This window comes from Pimephales promelas, chromosome 18, assembly GCF_988280905.1.
Source record: "Pimephales promelas chromosome 18, fPimPro1.hap1.1, whole genome shotgun sequence".
In the NCBI taxonomy this organism is placed as follows: Eukaryota; Metazoa; Chordata; class Actinopteri; order Cypriniformes; family Leuciscidae; genus Pimephales; species Pimephales promelas.
The window spans coordinates 20541421-20551380 of NC_142786.1; positions in this window are offsets into that span (position 1 = coordinate 20541421).

The window sequence follows — 9960 nt, forward strand, 5'->3', positions numbered from 1 at the left end:
ATAATTCATGCATTAATTTATACATGAATTCATGATAATTCATGTACCCTTACCGTAAAGTGTTACCCAATATATATATATATATATATATATGAAGAGTTCAGATGCAAAAGCCTCTAAATGCCGTTTGAAATTTTCTTCTTTAATGATGATTTTTATCAAACTTGTATATTTAAGTTCAGTAATTTCACTTAAATAACAATTAATAGGTAATTATCATTGCCATTTAAGTGAAATTACTGAACGTAAATATACAAGTTTGATAAAAATCATCATTAAAGAAGAAAATTTCAAATGGCATTTAAAGGCTTTTGCATCTGAACTCTTCATATATATATACATACAGACACAATTAAACAAAAAATAGAAATTAAACATATTTTAGTTAAATATGAATGAATCTATAATAAAATGAATAATAAGGTTAGTAATAATAATAATAATAATAGAGGAGCAGCGTTAATGTTCACATTGTTGGTTATGAAGTAGCCATTTCTTAAGATTAAGCTTGAAAGAGTTAAATGATGAGCACTCTCTAATTGGTTGAGGTACAGTATTCCACTGATGTGAGGCTTTGTATGAAAAAACAGCTTGACCAAACGATGTTACAATCCGCTCCAATTGCACCTCTTGTAATTCTGTTTTCAACAGATTTAGATTTAATCAAATCTGCCAAAGGAGGTGGAGCCAAATGCATAATCCTATAAACTAAACAAACATTTTTAAATTTTATTAGATTTTCCCTGTTAAACAGGTTATACTTATTTAAAATGTGACAGTGATGAAAACTGAATTGTTTTTTAACTATAATTTTTAGTGCTTGTTTGTATAGTGATTCTAATGGTTTCAGTACAATCAAATGTGTATTTGACCAGCTTGTCAAACAATATGTGACATGAGAAAGTGTAATAGAATGGAAATATATCTTTGCTGCCTGATTTGATAAACAATTTCTAATAAACCTAAAATTAACCAAGTTAAATGTAATCTTTTTGCAAACTTTTTTTACGTGAGTTTTAAAACCAAGATAGGAGTCCAGATGTACCCCTAGATATTTACATTGTGAAACAACTTGTACTCTTTCTCCTGTAAAAATAAAAATGTCCTATTTTTTATCAGACCTATGTCCTTTAGATAAGAACATACAAACAGTTTTTGCCACATTTAACCTCAGAGAATTCTGATTAAGCCAGGATGTAACTTTTACCATAACGTCTGTCAACTTTTTTGCAATCTCTTCTGCATTTTTGCAATGTGTAAAAATGACTGTATCGTCAGCATACATTAAGATATCACATTGTTCACACTCCTTGGGTAAATCATTAATATACATGCTAAAGAGTATTGGGCCCAGTATGGACCCTTGTGGAACACCAGTTGATAGACCTAATAAATTGATAAATTTAAAATGATCAATTTTTACTAATTGAGAACGGGAAGAAATGTAAAATTTGATTAAATTTACAAACTGTATAGAAAAGTTAAAATCATACATTTTTTTTAAAAGACTATTATGGTTTAGAGTATCAAATGCTTTCTGTAAATCAAGAAATACAGCCCCCACCATTCCACCTTTATCCATTAATGCTTTTACCTTTTCTGTAAAGTAACATATTGCGATATGCCCTAAAACCAAATTGCATCGGATGTAATTGGAAGGAACTATTATTAAGATGATCAATAATTTGTTTGGCCACTAGTTTTTCAAAAACCTTTGAAATTGTAGGTAGGACACTGATGGGCCATTACAAGGTAAGCAAGCTTGAACAATCGCTTGAAAGCCTTAATTTTATCAGACTACACAGCTACTTTCGAATGGCAGCCAATTGAAAAACACATTCTGAACTGAAGCTAACCAATCAAATCACCCTCTTGGGCAGGGGTGGGGAACATTGATCCTGGAGGGCCACTAGGTGTTTCTCAATGTCAAGGATACTTCCTTGGCAGGACGGGTCCTTCCAAGTCATTTCCTTCAGAGGCTAGGCAAGGGTCCTCTTTAGCGTTCGGAGAACATGTAAATGGAACAGGCTAGCAAGTGCACGTCATTGCGTCATTACATCAGTGAAAGGTCCGCTTCGGCGCTGCAAAAACCATTGTGCTGGTGTACTGCACTGTTTAAATACACTTGACAGTCCTTATTTTGTCTTGTCAGTCCTCATAGAAATAAATAAATAAAGGGATAATGTATACCAGGCGGTTGTTATAGTGAATACAACCCCGCAAACTAAAGCAGAGGGGTCTTGATCAGCCGGTTGTATTCGCTGTAACAACCGCCTCGCTATACATTTTCCCACTTATAACATGGCTACCTACCAAATAAATCAATAATTTGACACAAAATATTGATTTAAAAAGGAGTTTATTCATTCAAAAACGATTATTACCGGAGTTAACAGAACTACCTCCATATAGCAACATGATCTAGCTGTTAAAACACATGCAATTGTAAAATATGTGACCAACAAAAAAGGCTATGAAGTAAAAATTAAAAAGTTAATCACCAGTAAAAGGGAACAGCTTTAAATCCCCTCAGCAAATTTGAGCCGATATGTTAAATAGTTTAACAAACATTAAATAAATGGGCCTGGCTAAACTGAAATTATACTTGCTTACATTTGAAAGCATATTGCCGTAATCACTCCGACTCCGCTAACGGTCGACATTTTTTATTTTTTGAACAAGATAGCAAAGCTGCGCATAGGATTGTGGGTGATTTAAGAGCGCGAAGGCTACACATATGCATCCTTTCCTGTGTATGGGATATTTTCCGAACGAAGGACTCAGTCCTTGGTTGAAATTCTGAGGATCCTCGACATTGGAACAGTCCTTCGACGGACGTCGATGACGTAGCATCCTCGAAATTCCGGCTTCCGAGGATCCTTCCTTGACATTGAGAAACGCCTACTGTCCTGCAGAGTTTAGCTCCAACCCTAATCAAACACACCTGAAGCTAATCAAGGTCTTCAGGATTACTAAAGTTACAGGCAGCTGAATGTTTTTTTCAGGGTTGGGGCTAAACTCTGCAGGACAGTGGCCTTCCAGGATCAACGTTCCCCACCCGTGCTCTAGGGTGAGTGCCAATATCAATTTTATTTGTCAAGTCAACCAAAGTCATGCAAATCCGTCTTTAAGGTTTTAAATGTCTAAAATGGAATTGCATGTGTGTTTAATCAAAATGAAACAAATTGTGTTGAATATGATTTGCATTGTGGGTCTAAAAGTTAAGCTATACTTGTTTGTGTATGTCAATTCAAATGATGATTATGTTCCCCTGTGTTTGAGTGGAAATGCACTCTTTTGTTTGTACAATATTATTGTATGTATAGAGAGAGAGAGAAAAACACATGAATCAAGTTAAGATCATGGAATATATATATTGCCCTGCTGTCTGAAAGGAAGATGAAAGAGAATAGATGAAACAAACTCATCCTCTGTTCTTGAAAGTGTACATTCCTGACAGACCTTGAGATACTGAAACTTATGCAGGGATGAATGTACGGCCCGTTCCAGTTTGGCAAGAATTCAAACAAGGTGAAACACTGATGAGGAGGAGCAAGCCAAAGAATTGCACATTCATCATCAAGTTTTTATGATTATTATTATTACAACAAGTGTTGACAAAAATGATTAACAATGTACTAATAATATTTCTTGAAGAAGAAAAATGTGTATTTTTTTTACTCACCTAAATGCATTCAGATTCAGCACATAAACATCAAATCCATTCCAATTTCCAAGTATCTATTATTTAAGTATCACATTGCATTAAAACATGCCTAAACATAAAGCCTACAGGGTAACACTTTACTTGAAGGGGTGTGCATAAGACTAACATGACACCTTCATAACCATGACATGTTTTTTCCATTAAGTGATTTTTTTTTTGTCATTAAGTGTCATTCGCTCAATTATGACATTTTTAATGCAAATATGACATTGTTTAAGATGTCTTTGTTATGACAACTTGACATAAACCAATACATTATAACCTGTCAGTGTCTTTGTCATGACAACTTGACATTATTAAGACAACACAACCTGTCATAAACATGACATAGCAGATTAATTATCAAACTTAAGAAACCACCTAGCTTTATTGGTTAACATTACATTAAACTGTCAGGTGGTTGGTTTTGACATTAGCTTTTTAATGACTTTTTAATGACAAATTCAATTAGTACCACTGTAGTTGAGGTCACGAAAAATATTCATGACACAGTTATAATGGGCTCATGACAGCCAGTGTCAAAGCCAACCACATGACAGTTTAACTTTATTTAATGTCAAGTTGTCATATGACAAAGACACTGACAGGTTATGATGTTATGGTTTGTCATTATGTCATAACAAAGACATCTTAAACAATGTCATATTTGCATTCAAAATGTCATATTGAGAGAAAGACTTAATGACAGTTGTCATAAACATGCATAAACCCTAGTTCATATTCAAGATATGTCATGGTTATGTAGGTGTCAGTCTTATGCACACCCCTTCAAGTAAATTTTTACCAAATACAGTTTTCACATGTTGTTTTTGTAGTAAATTTGTGTAACTTAAAACAACAATGTGTAATTCTGCTTATATATATTGTCGACTAAATAGCATTTTTAGTCAGTCAAAGTGACAAACATTAATGTGAAATTAAGACTTATTGGAAAAAGGGTATTTTCATCAAAAGATGAAACACGACTGCATTTTAAAAAAGATAATTAAATGCACACTATTTAATTATTAGTTATTGTTTAATTATAAGTACCCCCCACCTCCAAAATCCCAGTTTAATCCCAGGATAACCTTTATCTGCAACCTAACCGGAAGCCTCTTGCGAACACAGTAACCATGAAGTCTAATGCGTCTAAGAGCTGAGGTTCATCTGAACGCCGCTACGTTTTATATCACAACAGCTTCAGGCGTGTTCTCTTTGAGACGAACCAGCAATTTTTCTCTTTCTACATCATTTCACGGCAATATTGAGATCAAGGTTACTAGTAAAAGTTCTCCTTTGCCACGGTAAAGCGGGAGATGACACCGCAGCATTCTGTATTGCTCTGAGCGTATACTTTAAAGGGGAAGCAGAATCACGCAGAGAGAGAGAGCTTACAATGATGATAACCAAGAGTGGCATGAGCACTTATTCACTTTCAGCCTTAACTCACATGCTTCGTCCGCTCTTTCACATATTGGAGCACTTTTACTGCCGTGTTCATGAGAGAAGCAGCCGAAATACGAATTGTTCTTTTGAGTCGAATTGTTTAAAAAAAAATCTGTTGCTCTGCCTTACAAAACAAGTCTGGGCAGTTTCCAAAAAGCATGGTGAGCCTGTGTTGATCGTGGAAACCATTTGTTTCTCGAATTGGTTTTCACTAGTCCACAAAAAAACATTGATTCTTTTCTCTGCCTCAATATAACTGCTCACTGAATGGGAGGTTTATCGTTGAATGATGATTTTAATATGGGTCTGTTGTTCACACAAAGCTAGTATTTCTTATAGTGCACAAGTTATTATTATAGGTCTAGTGGACAACCGCTTTTGGGTTCTTAAAGGGATAGTTCACCCAAAAATGAAAGGCCCAGAGAAAAGGAAATGAATAGTTGAAATATTTTATTTTTTTTTATTTTTTTTGTGTGCACAAAAAGTATTCTCGTCGTTTGATAAACTTAAGATTGAGCCACTAGTCACTTGGACTATTTTAACAATGTCTTTAATAACTTTTCGAGGCCGGTCGGCAAGTTTCAATCTCCCAAGAAGCCTATAGAGAGCCTACGTCCCTCCCCTTCCGGTCGACTACCATGGGACCTTATTTCGGAAAAATATTGTATGGTAGTCAATGGCGAGAGACAACAAATATTTTGATCGTGTTTGAATTGTGCCCTGAATTACACATATGATTTTTGTCAATTTAAAAGATACATTTTAAAGTCTAGAAATTTGCAGTTTGATGTAAAACTATTGAGGTATAAGACTGTGAAAATACGTAATTACAAAGACTACAAACCCCAAAGGCGCACATTTTCTCTCAATGAATGAAGCTAACTTTACTGAAGCTAACGTCATTGTTTCTATAGTCTTACGTTATAATCGTAACGTTACGCCGTCATGCGTAATGAGTGTTTTGTACCAGACTGCACACACACAAGCGGATCTTGCTCGTTGTTTTGCTTCCTGGGAGATGTAGTTCATTGAGCGATTTTCACATAAAACTAAATGTTACTCTTCTGTTTTATGACAAACTGCGATGTTTTTGACTTTCAGAATTATCTTTTAAATTGACAAACATCATATGTGTAATTGAGGGCACAGTTCAGACGGAATAAAAAGAAGATAAGTTGTCTCTCGCCGTTGACCACCATACATATTTTTTATGATATACTGTAAGGCCCCATGAGCCAGAAGAGCCGGAGGGGCGGGACTTAGGCTCTTTATGGACTTGTATGGAGGAGTGATCCAGCTCTCAGTTTTCTCAGATTTGTGTTCCAAAGATGAACAAAGGTCTTACGGGGTTGGAACAACATGAGGGTGAGTAAATACTGAAAGAACTTTCATTTTTGGGTGAATTATCCACCCACCCAAAAAAAATTAATTCATCTTGGTGAGTCATTGTATTAACAAGAGGTTAGTGACCCAAAACTTGCCTCTTCAAAAACCACACAAAGCAAACCAGTGGAGGAATCACTGTCTTCTGAAACTAAATGAGGTGTGTGTGTGTGTGTGTGTGTGTGTGTGTGTGTGTGTGGGTGAGAGAGAGAGAGAGAGAGACTTTTATATAAATCATCACGTCCAGCCCAATGTGTGTCAACATGCGTTTGACAATTGGCCGGAAGCAATGGTTTATAGTTTAAAATATTAGTCATTTCCTCATACACACATGTTTCACTGCAGAAGACATTGGCTGAGTACCAATTTCACACTATCCAACCCTAAATATTCTAAATTAGATTGTGTGTCCCAAACTGTAGTATATTGAATAAAGATACTAGGATGGTCTACTTTTTTCGGTTTGAATACAAAGTGCAGATTCGTGCACAATATAATGAATAAACATAAATAAAAAGTGTTTAAAAGTGTTTAAAAACTACCAACATGGCGGACGTCCGACCGTTTAGTAGAGAGATTTAGTTAAAGAGGTTTCATTTGACAATTCTCTCCAAAACGGCAGGAAATTAAATTAAATGTGGAGGATTTCAACTATGACAATATGATTGACTGGGCAGTTTAAATGTTGATCAGAAGCACGTAATAAGCAGAGCTGTCCATTAAAGATGCAGTTATGATGAAGTATGACTCTTCTACACACTCAAAACATGTACTGTTTCTTCTCAGAAAATAGTGCGGGCATAGTAAAGTAGGTGAATTGGGAGGAAGAAATTGATTCCTCCACTGGGGTCTCGTATAAATTACTGTCATGTTTGCTTTGCGTGGTTTTTGAAGCGTCAATTTTTGTTTGCTTTATACTCAAAGAGATGGATTATTTTTCATCGCTTAATTTTTAAAGGAAGAAAGTCACAGTAAAGCATGAGGGTGATGGGTAAATGATGAGAGATTTTTCCATTTTGGCTGAACTGTCCCTTTAATGAAGCTTGAGCTTTGGGCCCTAATTCATTGTACTTACAGCTCAACTCTTTTCATGCGCCACAGAAGACTGAAAGCCTGTTTTGGAACAACATGAGGGTGAGTATAATTTTCATTTTGGGTGGGTGAACAGTCCCTCCAACACCTCACCATTTCTGTAATGTATTGAAGAAATCACTCAGTCGTGAGTTTCCATCTCTGACATGCCTCGCGATCGCCATTCCTGCGCATCTACAGCAGATTCCATACTGTTGTTCTCATTTCCCACTGGCTGCCGATTCAGATTGCAAATGCACTCATGGTTACTCAAGAGCAAGTGCAGATGTCTCTGCTGCGTTTCTGTGTTTCGTCTGCATCTGCCTGCATCCCTGCGCTAATGAGATTATTAGAGGCCTGATTAAACACACTGAGCTCGAACCTCAGCTGTGACAGTGACAGGGCCATCCAGACCCGATGGAGGACATGGCCTGAGAGACCACGAAAACACTGATCAAGAAGGATGGCCAGAGACTTGGTGAAAGAGAGAGAGAGAAGTTTGTCTTCCATTGTTGCTCAAGGTCACTTTCCTTTCCGCTCGCTGAAGAACAAGTGTCTCCTGCCCTGAGACTTGATGGATGTCTCATTCTGGACTGACACTGTGGGCACCATATGAGAATAAATGCATGACAAAGCCTTCCACAGTAAAGCTCACACGAGAGTTATGATCATTTCCAATTAAAAGTAAGCAATTCGGTTGTCATGGAGGAGTAATGGAAACTCATATTCTCAGACTTGGAAACCCCTCACCCTAAAGGTAATATGCTGGAAATGACTGTCCTTATATATTCATTCCCCAAAGCGCCATGATTTATGCTAAATACTTTAAGAAGGTGCCGCTATTGTCATTAAAAGCAAAGGACAACGTAAGGGTATCACTCATGGCTCATATGCACCAAACTCCAAACTTATTTACCTCAGGTTCACTCCACATTAAGATCAGTAGGATGTGAAGGATATTTGTTACTTAAATGCATTTAAAAATATATGTACAATATGCATTTATTTCAATAATTGATTTTGCTTGGTCATTTTTTTTTTTTTATATGTGAGTGCAAGAAAAACATTTTTCATATCACTTAGTTAAGGCAACGTTATCATAATTTGATATATTACAAACAAAGACATGGCAGGGCAATTAGCTATACTTTTCAAACTGTTTTTTTATTTATGTGCCCTCATAATCTTGAATCAAAATAACTTCCCCTCCCTCTTGCAGCAACATGTCTTTTCTCTGGTGGTGACGCGTTTACTGGCGCAAGGGCAGGGCAACCTGTCACTCACATGAGATGAAAACATTCCAGGATTTTCTCCATATAATCGACTTCAATGGGGTCCAAACGGTAAGGTCCATATGAGAGTTTCAGTGCAGCTTCAAAGGGTTTTAAACGACACCAGACGATCATTTCATAGTAAGTAAATGTCTACGAATTCCAAATGATCAATATGCATTAAGCACATCATCTTTATAGCACAGGTAGGCCTTGGCGTTGCGACCTGTATCCGGATGTTGTCAACATACACAATGAAAAGACAAGTGTAAACGCACTTCTGATCGGATCTCAGTAATGTAAACGCAATCTAAGATGCTGCTAAAAAGTGCTTTATCTGGAAACCATCTTTTGTGTACAAACTAACATCTAATAAACGTCTTAGAAAAGGCAGTTTTGCATACATGCTCAATCATAAACAATTAAAGACATTTTCTAAATGTCTATTCAACGTCTGGCCTGATACTTCTTTAGAGACATTGTTATTGAAGAAGTGCAAACACTAAAAAATACACGTTTCTTGCACGTTTCTGTGATACGCGTGTGGTATCAGGGACACGTCACGTGTGTGTGTGTGTGTGTGTGTGTGTGTGTGTGCGTGCGTGCGTGCGTGCGTGCGTGCGTGCGTGTGTGCGTGTGTGTGTGTGTGTGTGTGTGTGTGTGCGTGTGCGTGTGCGTGTGCGTGTGTGTGTGTGAGGCTTTGCAGCGTCAAACTGCAGTGTTACTTAGGACGGAGTGTGAGCACCATCTGGTGGCTATGAACTGACTTTGTTATTCATAAAAAAAAGTTTGAAGGCTCCAACTTTCATTTCAACGTGATTTTTCTTATTGTAGGCTAGTGTGTTTGTAGATATCATTTTAAGTGCTTGTAATTGTACAAATTGTAGATTTCTTTGACTATTGCAGTGTAGGCTACATTAGGGTTTGTCATCATCAACCTAAATCGTTTCTGTTGCAGTTTCATTGCAACTGTAGTAAAGTACACTAGGCCTATGTACTGTCCATCACAGAGTCTATTTGACGTCTGCATTTGTATCTTACAGCAATATGTATTTTTTTTTTAGAGTTTGCTAATGCCAC